Here is a 19,311-nt window from a genome sequence, read left to right as displayed (position 1 = left end):
TTGGGATGACTACCGCAGCTAACAGATATGCTAATGCTGAGATCAAATATGCATTGATGAGCACATAATGCATGCTCCTCATTGGCATCAAGATGCATAGGGCCATTCTTCTTGGCAAAAATTGTTTGACCTTATCTTCAAGGAAATGTCTAGAAGGCAAAGGATTGCTCAGGTGGATGGTGGAGAACTATGAACCCCTTTTATTGCCAAGGGGTATTTTGGATGAGGGGATTGATTATGAGCAGACTGTGAGAAGTGCAGCAGAAATGAAGAGAGAGATAGCCAACCTCAGAAATGAAGTGCAGCAGAAATGAACACATTGATAGCACATAATGCATGCTCCCCATTGGCCTCAAGATGCATAGGGCCATTCTTCATGGCAAAAATTGGTTGACCTACTTCAAGGAAATGTCTAGAAGGCAAAGCATTGCTCAGGTGGATGGTGGAGAACTATGAACCCCTTTTGTTGCCAAGGGGTATTTTCAGGATGAGGGGATTGATTACGAGGAGACTGTGAGAAGTGCAGCAGAAATGAAGAGAGAGAGAGCCAACCTCAGAAATAAGTGCAGCAGAAATGAACAGGAGTGAAGAGAGAGATAGCCAACCTCACACACACCAAACAAGAAAGGAGAGAGAGAGAGAGAGAGTCTATTAACGTCCATGGAAGACCAAGAAGTCTATGGGACAGCATGGAAACCAATTAGTACATCAGCTTAGGGAGCGTAGCTCCCAGGGAGTGCATAAAGCAGCTCCATTTATTTAGAGTACCTACATTATGACTTGGAAAGAAACATAATCGGCCATACATCAGTTTAAGACTGAGAGTCTTCTGGCTTGGATTTAAACTCTTTAATGAGTGCTACGCCCTCACCGTACACTGCCCATTTCCCATCATTCCTTGCAGCCTTGACCTTACCTAATTCCGCTGCCTTATTTTTCAATTGATCTCGTGTAAGTTCTTCAGCTATCCATATCTTAGTTCCTTTCAGCTTGTAGGATTGTTAGAGAAGCTTGACTCGTAGATCCCTTGAGTTAAGCGTAATGATAGCATGACCTTTAGACTGTAAGATACGAGTTACTTTGGGTTCATCGTCATCATCAAGAGCATCATCCATATCAACTGTCCAATCAATATTAGGCATGGCTGCTTTGACATGTGCTAAGGTGTCGCTGAAAGAGTCCTCCTCTTTGTACCATCCTTGGGGTAGTCCCCCTATTCTAATCTTCAAAGCATTATCACGCCTAGTTGCATGTTCTTTAATCTCTTCCTGAATGTCAGCCTTGTTAACCTTTGCATGAAACTCCACAATCACTTCCTTCTTTGCGGTCTGTACTTCAATGTGAACTAGGTCTTTGACTGTGGAGACTAGCGGGGGGGTAGGGGGGGAAGCCTTGTAAGATTTTACAACCTCATCGATGATTGCTGGTCCTTCTAGAACCTGAATTCTAGCTACTGCATCTGCCAATTGCATCTTTAACTCTCTTACTTGGCTCTTGTAGGTAAAAAATCTGGTCATGGTGCCCAATGATGGGTCGGTCCAGACCTCCTCGTAGGTATGTATGTGCATACAGAGAGGGTATCATAGCTGCAACGGCGGCGTATCGGGACCTGCTGCCTGAAATGATTGGGGTTGAGGGGGGGGACTTCGAAGAGAGGCTCGGCCATTCCTTGCTGGCCATGTCTTCTGCTGCCCCCTGGCTGAGCTAACCCCCTAGCTGAGAGAGAGAGAGAGAGAGAGAGAGTACAGTCTACTAGTGATCTCAGGAAAAAACCCCATGCGATAGGGAAAACCCCTACTATAAAGAACTGCTCAAGGGCTGCTCAACCCTGCTCAAGAGACACCACACTGAGATGAAATGAAAGGAAGGGGGGGGGGCTATATATAGCCCCAGCCCCTCCCTCAGTCGATTGCAAGACTGACTGACCCCCTGCTCTAGGGGCCGACTCCTGCCCTTAGGTGGGCTAGCTGCAGCTCCTCGGGGACCGACCCCCTCTGCCCTCTACAAGGGCTGGCAGACTGTCCTATAACTATAAGGGGCTGCACCTCAGCCCTATGAGTGGCCTGTGCCCCTGCCATACAGGCCGACTGGACTGCGCCCCCCTCCTGCCCTATAACATGGGCTGCAAGGGGCCCATATGAGGGGCAACCCTCCTGCAGACACCCCCAACCCCTGCCCTACACGAGGCCCTACTATATGGGCTGCACATAGCCATAAAAGGGACTGCTCCCCTACCTGAAACAGGCTGACCCAAGGCAGACAGGTGGCCGACTAGCAGGTCTGCCCACCTCTACTCACAATTGGGCCCATAGGACTGGGGAAACCCCTACATACCCTACTCTATCCTCACCGGGGGGTGGACACACCTACAACACAGGCCCTCACTCTGTACGATTGGGCGGGCACACCCACAAGCAAGGCCCTCTTTCTCTACAGTGACATCAAGAGATGTTGACCTCCAACAAAGACTAGTGGCAAAGATGACAACAATCCGCTCCCCAATTGAACTTTATGGTTGGCAAGATTATTAGATGCATCTCGAGAATGCCTTCTTGACTGGGGATCTCTACGAGGTGTGTAGATACCCAAAGTTGGGCGAGAACAAAAGGTATGCAAGCTCAAGTCATTACATGCTGAGGAAGGCACCACTTGCATGGTATTAAAAGATAACATCAAATTTTCTTGTCCAAGGGCTTTAGAAATTCTCTTGCTAAGCCTACTTTGTATGTTTTGCAAGAGGGAAAGATTGTTAGAAATCATGGTACAACGGAAGCAAAAGAGATGAATACTTGCTGGAAAACAACTCAACAAAAGTGCAGCAACAAAGTAACAAAGGAGATGGCAAAACTGAACAAGTTCTTCCTTCTAGGATAAAGGGCAAAAGGCTGCAAGAGGAGCAGCTACAAAGGGCAGCAGTTGCTGCAATCTTCTTCCACCAACGGTGGGCTAGACAAGTCGCCTTCTCCCTACTAAGTGCGCGCTACTGGATCAGCTTCAGTGCTAAGAGGCTGAAGGCTTGAGTGGGAAGGGGGCTTTATATAATAGAGGGGAGAGGCCACAAAGGGGTGGTGGATTGACCACCGATCATTGACCTTGACCACTGGCCATTGACCATCGACCATTGACTTTGACCTTGGCCACCGACCATTGACTTTGACCGGTTGGCGACCCCCTCTCAATCGCTCCTCCTTCTAACCGCCTAAGCCCCTTGTCCTTCTCCTCATAAATGGGGGGGCAAAACAAGTGGGGCATTAACCACGAATTCTAACACCCCCTCTTAATGACCCAATGGTGGGCCGATACCTATGCGTGTGATCAGATGCTCCAGTTGCTCTCGAGGGAGAGCCTTCGTGAAAACATCAGCAAGGTTGTCGGTGGTGGGGACGTACATCAGCTCAACAATGCCATCGATGATGAGCTCTCGAAGAAAATGGTAGTGAACCTCGATGTGCTTGGTTCTGGCGTGAAACACCGGATTCTTCGCAATCGCCATGCAACTCTGGTTGTCACACAGGATCATGGTCGCCTCCGTCTATGTCTGGTCCAGATCCTCCAAGATCCATCTGAGCCATAAAGATTCGCATGCTGCGGTGCATGCAGCCCTGTACTCCGCCTCCATCGATGAGAGGGCAACGGAAGGTTGCTTCTTGTTGAGCCATGAGATAGCTCCTGAAGAAAGCACAAAACGATAGCCTGTAGTGGATCTCCGAGTGTCGAAGTCCCTGGCCCAGTCGAAATCACAGAAACCCCCAAGGTCCAACCCTAAGGTGTAGGTAATGCCATAGGTACTAGTACCCTGTAGGTACCGTAGTACTCTTAATCTTGCTCTCCAATGTGCCTCCTTGGGTTTGGTAGAGAACTTGCATAAGACTCCAACGGAGAAAGAGATGTCGAGCTGAGTGTTGGTAAGGTACATAAGACTCCCTACCAACCGCCGGTAATGTCCAGCATCCACCAATGTTAATGAATCATGGATGCTGAATATCAGCCCAACCTCCATCGGTGTAACTGCAAGCTTGCAGTTCTCCATCTAGAACCTCCTAAGCAGCTCATGACAATATTTCTCCTGACAAATGAAAATATTGTCACTGCTCTGTTGTACCTCAATACCAAGCAAGTAGTGGAGCAGCCCCAAGTTTGACATCTCGAACTCTGTCATAAGCAGCTTCTTGACTTGGGCTATTCTGTCCTTGTGATTCCCTGTGAGCAAGACATCATCCACATACAAAATGATAACCAGCATCATCCCTCCCTCAATGAAGAAGTAGAGGTTGGGATCAGAAGGACTCCTCTCGAGCCCAATCTTGTCAAAGAACTCATCTATCCGCTGGTACCATGCTCTGGGGGCCTGTTTCAGCCCGTATAGTGCCTTCCTCAATCTGCAGACTTGTGATGTGGACCCTGGAACATGAAACCCTGGGGTTTGCTCAACATAAACCTCCTCCTCCAGGGTCCCATTAAGGAACGCAGATTTGACATCCATATGAAAGATGGATCAATTGTGACGTGCAGCCAAAGCTATGATTGTGCGGATCGATGTCATCTAAGCAGTTGGGGCAAAGGTCTCATCAAAGTCAAGACCCTCTAACTGATCATATCCCTTCACCACCAATCTAGATTTGTATTTGTCCAAGCTCCCGTCGGACTTGAACTTCTGCTTGTAGACCCACTTGGTTCCGATGACCTTCCTCTTGCGAGGTCGATCCACCAAGTCCCATGTGTGGTTCTTCTGGATGGCGTCCATCTCTGTCTACATGGCCGCCTGCCACTCTGGGATGTCATTGGCCTCCTCAAAGGACGTGAGTTCTATGACCTGAATCACCAACACACAGTGAGCAGATGCTCCGAAGGCCATAATTGCTCTCAGGTATATCCTGTCACTCGGGACTCCTATAAAGTCCTGAGATACCACTTTGGGAGTTTCCTTGCTGGTTGAGGATCCTCTAAAGTGGGTACTAGAGCTCGTTGCTCCTCCTCCTCGTCTTTGGCTTTCAGGACCTCCTAGGGGACCTCCTCAATGACAACTTTGGGTGGGGGAGGGGGTAGAGCTCTGAATTCATGATCATCATCAACAGTCTCTGGCAGTGTCTCCTCAAACACCACATCTCGGCTGACAATGATTTGCTTCTTCTTGGGGTCAAAGAGTATGTATGCCTTAGACTCTTCACTGTAGCCAACAAAGATGCATTGCTGGCTTTTGGGATCAAGCTTCTTCTGTTCATCCTTGTGCCCATGAACATAGGCGTTAGAACCAAAAATCTGTTAAGTGAGAGATTGTTGGTTTCTTACCATAGTACGCCTCGTATGGAGTCGTGTTCCACAACCTTTGTCTTCGTCCGATTGAGAATATGAACTGCGGTTGCAAGGGCTTCACCCCAATAGGCTTTGGCAAGATTCTTGCCTTGCAACATAGTCAATCCCATCTCAAATGAGGTCTTGTGTTTCCTTTCAGCTACACTATTTTGCTAAGAAGTCCTGGTTGTAGTCAATTGTTGCTTGATTCCATGTGTTTTGCAGAAGCTGTTGAATTCAGTTGATGCAAACTTGCCTCCCCGATCGGTACGGAAAGCCTTGACCTGCCTCTCTGTTTCTTTCTCCACCTTTGCCTTCCATTCCTTAAACTTTTCAAAGGACTGAGATTTCTTGGCAATACAGTAAACCCAAGTCATTCTGCTGAAGTCGTCTCGAGAAATAAAAGAGAATACCTTGAACCTGCGAAGGAGTTTGTTGACATCGGTCCACATAAGTCGGAATGGATAGGGGCCTTAGCCCTATATGAAGCCTCCTGAGGGAACTTGTCTCGATGCTACTTGTCGTCCAAGCAAGCTCGACAGACACCATCTTTTCCTGTGATTGACGGAAGTCCATCCACCATTTTGGTCTTTTGCATGTCGGTCAAAGCGCCATAATTCACATGCCCGAACCGTTCGTGCCAGAGTTTGGACCGGCCCTGAACTCCATGAACAAGTAGGGCATTGAGTCGATACAACCCATGGTCCTGTACTCCTCTAGCAACCACCGTTCCGTCCTTGGTCTTTACTGTGACTTGACCTTTGCTGAAGAGAACTGACATTTGATGCTGGTCCATCTGGCTCATAGAGAGAAGGTTTTTGCATAAGTCAGGAACATAAAGTACACTAGATATTACCTTCTCTTCTCCAGAGCTCGTGACGAAAAGAATGCTTCCAACACCTTTGACCAGGCACATTCTGCTGTCCCCCACCGTTACTTTGGAGCCTGGATGAGTAGACTCCATGGTGGTGAACCAATCCTTTTTGAAGGACGTGTTTCGAGGCACCGCTGTCCACGAACCAGCCATTGTTGTTCTCTCCTGCCAAGAGAGCAGAGCATGTTTCTGAGATCATGAAGAGCTTCTCTGTAGTAACATTTGCCGCCTCCCCGCTTGACTACTCCTTGCCCTTGTTCTGCTTCTTTCGCTTTAGGTCTGCCTTCTTCTTGCGGCATTCCTTCGCCATATGACCAGGCTTCTCGCAATAGAAGCATTTCATGTTCTTCTTGCGCTCCTGATCGTTAGTCTTCTTGTGGAAGCACAGTTAGGTGGTGGAAAGCCACATAGGATGATTGAGAGAATCTAGGAGCAGATTGAGGAGATGATTGTGGAGCTCTGAAGTCATCAGTGATGTCAGCGAGCATGTATGAGGTGCCTACTTAAGGACCTCACTCTTCTTCATTCCATAATGCAAATATTCTGAGTTTGTGTCCACTCTTTGCTTTCCTTTCAGTTCACCAACATGGTATCAGAGCCCTTTGATCCCCCTTGAGCCCATTTCTGCCACATCATCATCTTCTTCTTCACCATCTCTTCCTCTTCTTCCCAAAGTTTGCTTAAGCTTGTTCTCCTCCGGTTCTCAACCATTTCCCACGTCCTTCCTGCTGGAGATCCACCTCGAAGGGGCGAACCCCTGGCTGAAAGGAATCAGAGAAAGCCGCGCTCGTTTCGTCGCCATTACACGAATTCCGTCGACTTTTTCTTCTGCGTTTTCTCTCAGCATACTTCATCTTCCTCTAATTCCTTTCAGGGGTAGATTCTCCATGCCTTTGGCTATCCTGTGCTGAAATCTGAGCAGCAATGGCTGCATATTCAAGGTAAAAACAGAGAAAAACCAGTCGTTTTTGAAGACGCTCCAGCCAGCAAAGTCGCGCGAAATCGCCTCAGACCTCTGCACCAGAAGTTCACCTTTATGTGAGCTTTTTTTTGCTTCAGAAAGCCCCTCTTCCTTTGCTCTGAAGAATAAGCTACAAGCCCTCCAAGTTCAGTCTTTTGGTTTTGACAGTTTTGACAAGTTTTTGAAGAAGATGCTACATAGGATGCTATTCTAGCATTTCTGGTTTTTTGAAACTTTCAATAACATCAGTACAACTGTGGCTTCAGTTTTGCTTTGAATTGCTATACCTGGTTTTGATTGGAAAGTATTCATTTTAGCCACCTCTATGAAGCATGTAAGAAAAAGCATCATTGATTGAATATTGGTCACAAGACTTTGCTACATTAAATGCTTATATTTCAGTTGTTATTCTAAGCCCTGTAAGAGAGAAGACACTGCCCAATACCTGGGTTAGACCCTCTCATGGCTTGCTTATGCAAAATATGTGAAAAGCCTAAACATAAAGCAATGTCTTGTTATGCTACAAAGGAAGAAAATGCCAACATGGCTTCCTTGTTGAAGATTGCCAAGATAATGGTTGCAAAAAAGGAAGCAACTTCAAAGACAGAAAATGCCAATCTACTTTCAGTTGATGAGCCTCCACAAGAGGAGGCATCCTTTGAAGATTATGCATTTTAAATCATCTCTATGTATGCTCCAGATCTCTCTTTTTATGTCAAGGTACTCAGCCTGAATAGTCCTCCAAAATGAATGAAATAAATTATTGTGTTTTTGTGTGTTTTGTAAACACCTCTGGTCACCTTATGATGTAGGCCATGTGTATGTTTTGCTCCATGGTACCTCCTGCAGACATTGTGTGCATGTACCTGCAGGGGAGATAACCATTGGAAGGTCTTTTTGTATCCCTTTTGTTTACCTTACACCCATGGGAACCCTTGCTAGCATGAGAACCTAGCCATAGATTTATCCTTGACCACCATGAGATGGCATGAGAAACTATGAGACTAGATGTATCTATGAGACTAGATGTATTCTTGACATAGCCTGAGGCATTCCCTTGAGGGGGGGTTTGATGGGATATCTCAAGGTGTATGCCTCAGGCACACCTTGGTTTCTATGTGTGAGTGCTAGAGGCACAGTTAGGTGCCCATAAGCACAGTTAGGTGGTGGAAAGCCACATAGGATGATTGAGAGAATCTAGGAGCAGATTGAGGAGATGATTGTGGAGCTCTGAAGTCATCAGTGATGTCAGTGAGCATGTATGAGGTGCCTACTTAAGGACCTCACTCTTCTTCATTCCATAATGCAAATATTCTGAGTTTGTGTCCACTCTTTGCTTTCCTTTCAGTTCACCAACAACAAGTTCTTCTAGAATGAAGGGCAAAAGGCTGCAAGAGGAGCAGCTACAAAGGGCAGCATTTGCTGCAATCTTCTTCCACTAACGGTGGGCTAGACCAGTCGCCTTCTCCCTACTAAGTGCACGTTGTTGGATCAGCTTCAGTGCTGAGAGGCTGAAGGCTTGAGTGCTATATGATAGTGAGGGGGAAGGGGGCTTTATATAATAGAGGGGAGAGCCACAAAGGGGTGGTGGATTGACCACCGACCATTGACCTTGGCCACCGACCATTGACCTTGACCACCGGTCATTGACCTTGACCATTGGCCATTGACCACCGACCATTGATTTTGACCTTGGCCACCGACCATTGACTTTGACCGGTTGGCGACCCCCTCTCAATCACTCCTCCTTCTAACCGTATAAGCCCCTTGCCCTTCTCCTCATAAATGGGGAGGCAAAACATGTGGGGCATTAACCACGAATTCTAATAAAGATTTGATGGTGCTTGTCCTTTTGTGGATGATATCATAATGGTGTTAATGAGCATGGAAATTGTAGATTTGAACATTTACTCGTTGGGTATATTTAACATGACATTTCTGAGCTTATCGCACTATTGTTTGGAGTTTGAGTTTTGACAAACATTAGAATGCCCAAGCAAAGTTCAGATTGTAGAAAGAAGGCATGGCAATAAAGTGATAGCAACTTTGCTTAATAAGCTTATGAACTGTGCCAAAATCTTTGATGGCACATTTTATGGACAGGTAATAAGTGACCTCTTTTTCATGTGTTCTATGAGGTTAAGTATTCGCCTATCCTTTAGGGTTGTTGAGTCAATCTACACCTTGTCCTAGGGTCACACATTGGAATACAGCCAAAAGACTTCTATGATACTCAAGGCACTCTATGCTAGTGACCTCTGATTGTCCATGAGGCATTGACGACACATGCTCCATGTTGGGATTTTGTTTCTTTCTGTGGTTAGATCGCATTCCATGGTGCAAAGAAAGATTAAAGGTCTCTCTTTCATCAAGTGATGTTGGATATAAAACAATTAATATACCCACCATGGAATGCATGCCACCAAAAACATACATGAGTTGAGATACTTTAATACTTTCCACCAAGAAAGCTTGACTTGAAATCAATTATGGCCAATCTTTACCCACTTCAATAACACATTTCGACGCGAGAATTTTTGTTGCTGATTCATTTATTGAGGGGATTTTGCACGTTATTGATCAAGTTTTGAAGAAGAGATTTCAACAGCTTTGTATCCAGAAGAGAGATTCCGAGCATATGCGTTGAGATTACCAATTAACTAGATTGCATTCCATGGCGCAAAGAAACATTAAAGATATCTCTTTCATCAAGTGATGCTGAATATAAAACAATTAATATACCCACCATGGAATGCATGCCACCAAAAACATATATGAGTTGAGATACTTTAATACTTTCCACCAAGAAAGCTCGACTTAAATCAATTATGGCCAATCTTTACCCACTTCAATAACACATTTCGGTGCGAGAATTTTTGTTGGTGACTCATTTATTGAGGGGATGTTATAGGTTATTGATCAAGTTTTGAAGAAGAGATTTCAACAGCTTATCCAGAAGAGAGATTCTGAGCATATGCGTTGAGATTACCAATTAACTGATGCATGAAAGAAGTAATGCTTTATTCGTTAAACGTCATCAAAGGCAAGAAAACCACCAAAACTGATTGTACAATTCAGAGTCAAACATGAAGAGGCCAAGTGGCTAACTTCCAATATTCTAGTTTCTTCTTGAGTTTTGCAAGTACCCAATTTGTTTGCTAACGGCTAGTGATGGTCCAGCCCAAAGGATAGGCAAGATGACGAACAAGCTGGTCGGGCAAAACAATTTCCCCCGGCCAAAAAGAGCTATGCCAATCCTTAGTATGCAAAGGCAGAAGCTTGGACTTTGGAAAGTTTACCTATAAGCCAATAGCTATTCCATAAAGTACTCATGAATTGCAAAAGATCAGTTTTTGTGTTCATTGGAGTGAAGAATGAATCATCAGCATAAGCTTGCGCAATCATGGGCTTTCTTGCGTGTATCTCCAGACCATGTAAGACATTAGTTGCCATAAGATGATCAATATAGCAAAGCATCGGATGAGTAGCTATTGCATAAAGCAAAGCACTGAACGATATAAAGTCCACTGATCAGAGAAAATATCTAGATAAAATGCACGCTGCTTTACTATCACTGTATAGCCAGTAGATAACATGTTGCATTCGATGCCCAAATCCTGAGGATTGCATGGTCTGCAAGATAAAATCCCACTGTATAGTATAAAATGATGTGGCAATGTCCACTTGCAGCAAGAGTACATCCTACTGAGTATACTTTGCATATTCTATCCCAACATAGGCATTTGCAACATTATCAGTGATGTGTCAGCAAGGGATGAATCCATATTGGGTAGGATGTAGACCATCATGCAGAAAAACCTTTTATTCTATCAACTACCATTTTGGCAACCACCTTATAAATGACTAGCATGAGTGTAAGAGGTCACCAATCAGTAAATGATTCACAAAGACGCTTTTTTGGCAATCAACTTAACCAGCCCTTTCTAAGCATTTGGCATTTGCTGATTTTGCCAAGGTATTATCAATCATATGCAATAAAACATGCTTAAGAGCATCCCAGTAAGCCATAAAGAACTTCACTGTAAGACGATCCCGACCTGGGGACTTCCATTTGCCACATGACTTTAAAGCATGAAGGAGCTCCCTTTCTGTGAAAGATGTCTCAAGCTGCAGAGCCTGATCAGGAGTAATAATGGGAGAATAACTCTCGTTTGGCCAACTGAACTTCTTGCAAAGAGGACTCCAGATTCCCAAATTGTCGAGCAAAATGATCGACACATGCTTGAGCTATTAAAATGGCAGCGGAAGATGCAAACAAACTGAAATTATAGAACCGCACAGAGAACGCTTAGAGATAACAAAATGTGCCACAACTGATCTGCTGTAACTCAGCCCTTAAACCAGGGCAGCAACTGACATACAAGATATCTTGAATAAGATAAGAAACTAGAAGCTGCAGGAGAGGCTGAACTGAAGCAGAGGAAAGGGAACACAAGGAGGCTGCAGACGAGGCTGAGCTGAAACAACAGAAGGGGGGGAGACTCAAGAAGGCTGCAGCCTGAGAGCACGAAGGCAGGAGAAGCCTGAAGCGAAGAGGCAGGGGCCAGGAGCGAAGAGGCTAGAGAAGCCTGAACTGAGGAGGCAAAAGCCTAGAGAAGAGGAGGCTGAAGGAGCCTGGGTGACGAGGCAGGGACCTTGGAACAAAGGGAACTGTAGAGGCCTGGAGCGAGGAGGCAAGAGCCCTGAAGAGAGAAGATCTGCTGCGGGAGTGAGGGCAGCCAACTGCGCAGCTGAGAGGAGGCTCTGAGGGGCTGGTCAGGAGCAGGCTGTGTACTTGGGCCTGGAGGAGCTGCAAGGAGTAGTGAGGGATGTGAAGGGAAGGAGTCCCTTTTATAGGGAAGGCCAGGGGGGAGTCGGCTAGATTGCCTAGACCGACCAGCCTGGTCGGTCAGCCAACTGGGCCGACCAGCTGGTCGGCCAAGCCTGGCTGGTCGGCCAGCCTACCCCCTCTGGCCCCCCTTGCTGTGTGGGAGCTGGTCGGCCAGCCACCCCTGGAGATGCCTAATCTCAACACCCCCTCTCAGCTCCAGGGTGTGGCACAAGACCCAGAGAGCTGGTATGACGTTGGAGAAGGGGAGGAGAAACAGGTTTGGTAAATATGTCGGCGACGTTGTCGGAAGTGGTGCTGAATAGGAGCACAATGGTACCGTCAAGAACCTTCTCTCGTGTGTAGTGGTACTGAATTTCAATGTGTTTTGTCCGAGCATGGAAAACCGGATTGCGAGCAAGGGCAATACAGCTTTGATTGTCACAAAAAAGTGTGGTAGGAGCTGGTTGCTGAAAACCACAATCGAGAAGAAGGCGCCGAAGCCACACAGCCTCACAAGTGGCACTACACATAGCCCGATACTCAGCCTCGGTGGAAGATAGGGCGACCGTGGGTTGGCGTTTACTGGACCAGGAGATAGCCGCAGAGCCAAAGGAGAAAACATAGCCCGTGGTAGAGCGGCGAGAATCGGGGTCGCCAGCCCAATCGGAGTCACTCCAACCTCGGAGAGTGAGCGGGGAAGGAGAGGAACCACCGGCAGTATATAAGAGCCCGAACGTAGAGGTCCCCTGAAGATAGCGGAGGAGACGTCGAGCAGCTTGCCAATGAGAAAGCGAAGGGGTTTGCATGAAGGTACTGAGGGTGCCGACAGAGAAGCCGAGATCCAGTCGAGTGTTAAGTAGCCAGAGAAGAGATCCAACAAGCTGGCGGTAGAGGGAGGCATCAGGATAAGCAGTGGACCCAGAAGCAGAGAGTTTAGAGTTGGGATCCATGGGAGAAGTGATGGGCCGACAGTCAGCCATGTGGAAAGTTTCGAGGAGCTCGTGAACATAGCGTTGTTGAGAGACAAAATACCCCCTCTTAGTCTGCCAAATCTCAAGACCCAAGAAAAAATGGAGAAGGCCCATATCCGTCATCTCAAATTCAGTTTGAAGAGCAACTTTAATGGCAAGGATATGATTGGTATGACTCCCAGTAAGGATCAGATCATCCACATAAAGAATGATGAAGGTATGAAGCTGTCCTTCATGAAAAAGATAAAGATTGGGATCAGCCAGAGAGCGAAGAAGTCCTTGGCGGCAGAAGAAGGTATCAATACGTTGATTCCAGGCCCGAGGAGCTTGCTTGAGACCGTAGAGGGCCTTGCGAAGGCGACAGACCATGAAAGGAGAACGAGAATTAATGAAGCCGGGTGGCTGATCCACATATACCTCTTCATGAAGATCACCATTCAAAAATGCAGATTTGACGTCCATTTGAAAGATGGGCCACTGATGGTGGGCGGCAAGAGCAAGGATCGTTCGGATGGTGCTCATCCGGGCGGTAGGTGCAAAGGTCTCCCCATAGTCGATGCCGGGTCGTTGGGCATAGCCTTTAGCCACCAGCCGAGCTTTATACTTGTCGACAGAACCATCAGAGGCGAATTTTGTTTTGAATATCCACCGGACACCAATGACGGAACGGTGTGAGGGACGAGGAACAAGGTCCCAGGTGTGGTTCCGAAGAAGAGCATGAATTTTCGCTTCCATAGCCTGTTTCCAATGAGGCTGGGCCAGAGCCTGAGGAACGGTAGTGGGCTCACGAGTGGCGAGGATGCGAGACATAAGGGCGTAATTGACATGGAGGGGGTCAGAAGAGGACGGTGGGGGATGGCGATGAGAGCGACGAGGCCCATCATCAGGGTGTGGTTCGGAGTAGGGATCCTCAAGACCGGAGGAGCGGAGAGTATCAATGAGCCATCGCGGAACACGTACCGAGCGGGGTTCCAAAGAAGGAGCAGACGAGGGTGGAGCCGGAGAAGGCGGCGGAGGAGAGAGAATAGGAGGTGATGTAACGGGGGACGAGGCAGGTGGAGGGAGAGAGGGCTCCAGGGCATCGGACGGATCTCCAAGAACAGGAGGAGAGTCGGAGGATGGCGGAAGGACCTGCTCGTCGAAAAGGACATCCCTGCTCACGGAGATAAGGCGGCGGCGAGGATCATAGAGGCGATATCCAGTGGAGACGGAGTTGTAGCCTACGAACAAGAGCTTGTGGGACTTAGGATCAAGCTTTCCACGATCAGATTTAGGAATATGAACATAAGCATCACAACCAAATACCCGAAAATGGGAAACATCGGGCTTAGATCCATAGTAAGCCTGATAAGGGGTCATGCCGGGGACTGCTGATGTCGGAGAGCGGTTAAGAGTATGGATGGCGGTCATCATGGCCTCGGCCCAGAGAGACTGAGGGAGTTGACTGTGAGTTAGCATGGTCCGAGCCATTTCAACGCTGGTACGATGTTTACGTTCAACCACGCCATTATCAGAAGGGGTACCTGTGTTGGCAAATTCCCGTTTGACACCATGACTACTCAAGAACCGATCAAACTCGAGAGAGGTGAACTCACCACCTTTATCAGCACGAAGAATTTTGAGGGAGTGATTGGATTCTTTTTCCACCATGGCTAGCCAGGTCTGGAAACGACTGAAAGCCAGATCCTTGTGGGAAATAAAATAGATCCAAGAATAGCGACTGAAGTCATCAACAAGGAGCATGTAGTACGAGGCTCCCCCCAGTGACATAATCTGCATAGGGCCACATAGGTCGAGGTGAACAAGACCAAGCGGAACGGTGGCACGGCGAGAGGCATGATGGGCGAACGGCTCGCGATGTTGTTTGCCCAAAATACAAGAGGGACAGAGACCTTGGCGAGTGCCGACGTTAGGGAGGCCGAGGACAAGCTGATCACGGAAAGCACGATGGAGAGCATCAATGTGTAGATGACCAAACCGATAATGCCAAAGGTCGCCAAGAGAGGTTCCTGTAAGGGAGGGAAGGGCGACAAGCTTGTAGATACCATTAGTAGAATGGCCGGTCCAAACCGGCTGTCCGGTAGCATGATCGCGGATGGTAACAGAGGCCGCTTCAAACTCAACCTTCATATTGTTTTGACAAATCTGATGAACCGAAAGGAGATGAAAGCCGAGAGACGGAACATAAAGAACACGAGAAGAGTGTTTACCCCCTTTGCCATCAGGAATAATATCAAGAGAGCCCTCTGAATGAACAGGAATAGAGTGCTTATCGCCGATGCAGACACGACCAGAATGAGGAGTGAGATCCTGGAGCAGCGAGGAGGAGGGGGTCATATGCCGAGAGGCCCCACTATCAACAATCCATTCACGAGCATCGGAGCTATGGAGAGCCAATGACTCTGCTGCAGGAAGGGATACCGAATTCAAGAGCTCAAGGTGAACAAATGCAGGAGTGGGGGTAAGGGAAGCATCAGCCGCAGCGGCCAGGGGTGCGTCAGCTCGTTTGTGTTTGCGGTAGGGACAATTGCGCCAATAATGGCCAGGAGTGCCACAGTGATTGCAATTACCTTTGGGAGCAGGACGGTCACTGGAGGGATCTGAAGGAGATGAGTTATTGGCAGAGGACGGGGCATTCTTGGATCGTGATTTGGGACGGTGGGCCACAAGAGCCTCAGAAGAACCATCAGAGGTTTTAGTGAACTGTTCCTCCTGATCCATCATCATGGGGACAAGTTCCTCCCAAGTGATGGTGCTGAGGCGGCCAGAGGTAATAAGAGAAGAATAGAATGCTGCATATCGACTGTCAGTAATAACATGAGATAAGAGAGTAATAGCCATATCTTCGGAGGAGATAGCCTTGCTTGCATGGAGGATGTCCTGATGCATGCTCTGCATTTTGTTGATGTGGTCCCGTATGGAAGGGGAAGTAGCCGGATCGAGGCGACGAAGCTGAACTTCCAAAGAAATACGTTTCATGGGAGTGACGCGAAGATACATGCCATCAAGAAATTCCCAAATAGCCCGAGCAGAAGTAAAATGCTTGATATGATTGAGAACCCCTGGTTGACAATTGAGAAAGATGAACGAGCGTACACGAGCATTCAATTTATCCCAGATAAGAGAAGCATGTGGCTCCTCCTCAGGTGACGGACGAGGGATCCCGGGATCAACAAACTCAGCAAGATCATAAGATTCCAATATAGACGCCATCTGAATTTTCCAAAGAGAATAGTTGGTCCCATCTAACTGCCGAGCATCTGGAAATGTAGGAAGAGTGGGAATACGTACAGGCTTGTCAGACTCTTGAAAGAAACTGGACATAGGGGAAACGCGAAGATCCGGAGTAGAATCCTTTGTTTCATCAGCCATAACTGAAACCAGGGAGTGGACAGCAACAAGGGGCTGAAGAAAGGATCAAGGTCGAGAACAGGGCTGCCGACAGGCAGCAAAAAATATATATATAGGGGGGGAAGAAGAGAGCTCTGGAGTCAGTGGGAAAGAGAGTTGCTGACGAGGACAAACTTCTTCAACTTCATCAATATAGAAGTTCCCAGATCAGAGAGTATCCTGGTGCTCTGATACCATATTAAAATGGCAGCGGAAGATGCAAACAAACTGAAATTATAGAACCGCACAGAGAACGCTTAGAGATAACAAAATGTGCCACAACTGATCTGCTGTAACTCAGCCCTTAAACCAGGGCAGCAACTGACATACAAGATATCTTGAATAAGATAAGAAACCAGAAGCTGCAGGAGAGGCTGAACTGAAGCAGAGGAAAGGGAACACAAGGAGGCTGCAGACGAGGCTGAGCTGAAACAGCAGAAGGGGGGGAGACTCAAGAAGGCTGCAGCCTGAGAGCACGAAGGTAGGAGAAGCCTGAAGCGAAGAGGCAGGGGCCAGGAGCGAAGAGGCTAGAGAAGCCTGAATTGAGGAGGCAAAAGCCTAGAGAAGAGGAGGCTGAAGGAGCCTGGGTGACGAGGCAGGGACCTTGGAACAAAGGGAACTGTAGAGGCCTGGAGCGAGGAGGCAAGAGCCCTGAAGAGAGAAGATCTGCTGCGGGAGTGAGGGCAGCCAACTGCGCAGCTGAGAGGAGGCTCTGAGGGGCTGGTCAGGAGCAGGCTGTGTACTTGGGCCTGGAGGAGCTGCAAGGAGTAGTGAGGGATGTGAAGGGAAGGAGTCCCTTTTATAGGGAAGGCTAGGGGGGAGTCGGCCAGATTGCCTAGACCGACCAGCCTGGTCGGTCAGCCAACTGAGCCGACCAGCTGGTCGGCCAAAGCCTGGCTGGTCGGCCAGCCTACCCCCTCTGGCCCCCCTTGCTGCGTGGGAGCTGGTCGGCCAGCCACCCCTGGAGATGCCTAATCTCAACATGAGCAAGGTGTGCCCGTGAGAAAGTCCAAAGACCATTAAATGTCAAAACCCGACAAACATATAGAGCCTGCATCTTATAATGTAATCTTTTGAAGAACTTTTTAGAAGAGCAATCTTTATCCCAAAGGGCCTTTTGCCTGGTTTTGGTTTCCCATTTTTCCTATGGTCATTCCTGTGTAATAGATGCTTAGCATGATATAAGCAATCAAGCTCAGGACGAGTTAAATCCGTGACATGGCTGAGTTCTATCAACTTTTGACAGTTGACTTTAGTATCTGCAACCGCTTTTCTCAAATCATGCAAATAATGCTTCCCATAGGCATGAATAATAGATTGCATGCGAGAAGCAAGGCAAGCCAAGCATAATCAAGATCAATTTGGCACTGTTCTCGAAGGGGCGCGTGCTGTTAGAAATGACCCAACAGAGGGTAAGCACAGCGGAAGACTGATAGTAATGCCCAGGAGCTCACATAGTGTGTGTGTGGGGTGAGGAATCACAAACTTCTTAACTTATGTGCATAAAATAGATGTGCAGACTCATCAATAGACAATGAACCAGCCAGATAGAGAAACCACCAAAATAATATATTTCCGTCCAAAACTATGGACACAATACAAAAGAGAGAGATCCAGAGTCCCACCAATGGTGTGGTCCTCTGATCTTACCACAAGGTACTTCTCCTATCTGCTGGCTATCTCTAGACTTGAGCCCGTGTGCTCTACCTCGAGCGTCTGTAGACTTTCCGTCCAGAACTATCCTCTCCACCTTGCTGTCTGGAAACCAGCCTAGGTGGGCTGCCACTCAAGCTCAGTCTGCAGCTCCTTCAGGGTCACCTTCACCTCCTGTGTATAGGCCCAAGGCTTGCCTTCTTGCTGCTCCTGTCTGCTGTCAGAGGTCTGCTCCAGAGAATGATGATCACAACACCTTGCTGCCCTCGAAGACAGCCAAGGTCCAGCCTCTAGGGAACTCAGTCTGCAGCTCAACTTCTACTCTCCTTCACCCTCAGTGTGAGGCCCAAGGGAGTGGCTCCTGGCTGCTCCTGTCTGCTCCTGCTTTTGCTGAACTGTTGGATGATATATGAGGTCTGGAGGCCCTCCTTTTATAGGCCCAGGGGCCTGTCGTAAAAACAGACCAGTCAGCTTCATACTGGCCGACCAGTCTGCTGCTGGTCCAGCCCTTTAAGGGCTCTAAAACCGGGGCCCTTTGGCCCAAACTTCTAGGGCCTTGGCCCTCCAATTAAGGCAAGGGCCCAACCCTATATAAGGCATGCCACTGCCCACTAGCAGCCCCATTTGCTGCTCATGGAGACCCTATTGTAGGCTGTACACCTGCCCACAGATCCCCACCATGCTGCAGCCCTTTGCCGGCACCATGTCCTTCCCGTACACGTCCGTACTATTGCTGACGTCATCGCACCTTTTACCTGGGACACCCCGCCATGTCTGCTGTTCCAGATCCACCTCTTCCAGGCCAGATCCTGATGCTGAATGCCTCGCCATCTGCTCCTGTTGTTGGCACCATCTGTTGCAGCCACCTTGACTACAGGTGTGTTCCCTTAGCTGGCTGCCCACATGACAGCCTGTGTGCTGCCCATGTGGCAGCCCCCTCTCTCTCTCTTCTTTGGGCATCTTTTGCCCTAGGTTTCCCTCCCCCACGCTCTCCTCATATGGGGGCTTACAGATGGGGAGGTGACCATTCCAACATGTGCGCGCACACGCGCGCACACACACACACACACACACAAAATTAATATTTATTTGTTTCCCCCATGGCAAGGTTGTTCTTTAAAGTTGGTTAGTGCTTGGTCTTCTTTTGTGGTTCTCTGATTTGTGGCATAATCTGATGTTTTTTGGTGGGTGCAGAAAATTTGATTTTGTATTGGTATATGTTAAGGACATACAACAAGGTCTGAAATTAGATTATGTGTGCACAGAGAGCTGCACCATATATATTCTTAATAGATCCTTCATATGAGAGCAGTAACAGAGTTCACATGAGTAATCTGAT

The 19,311-nt window shown here is 47.8% G+C and overlaps 1 protein-coding gene across 1 annotated transcript in view; it reads left to right on the top strand.

The window, feature by feature from the left end:
• LOC147897883 (uncharacterized protein YJL213W-like) overlaps nt 1–19,311 on the top strand; it is a 58,332-nt gene that overhangs the window by 14,853 nt on the left and 24,168 nt on the right. The window lies entirely within an intron of this gene.

The sequence above is a fragment of the Dipteris shenzhenensis genome, chromosome 10 (genome assembly GCF_047967505.1).
Source record: "Dipteris shenzhenensis isolate YYH24624 ecotype China chromosome 10, Dip_SZ_1.0, whole genome shotgun sequence".
In the NCBI taxonomy this organism is placed as follows: Eukaryota; Viridiplantae; Streptophyta; class Polypodiopsida; order Gleicheniales; family Dipteridaceae; genus Dipteris; species Dipteris shenzhenensis.
The sequence above is the reverse complement of the archived record's forward strand: the minus strand, read 5'-3'. Positions and strand labels throughout refer to the sequence as shown.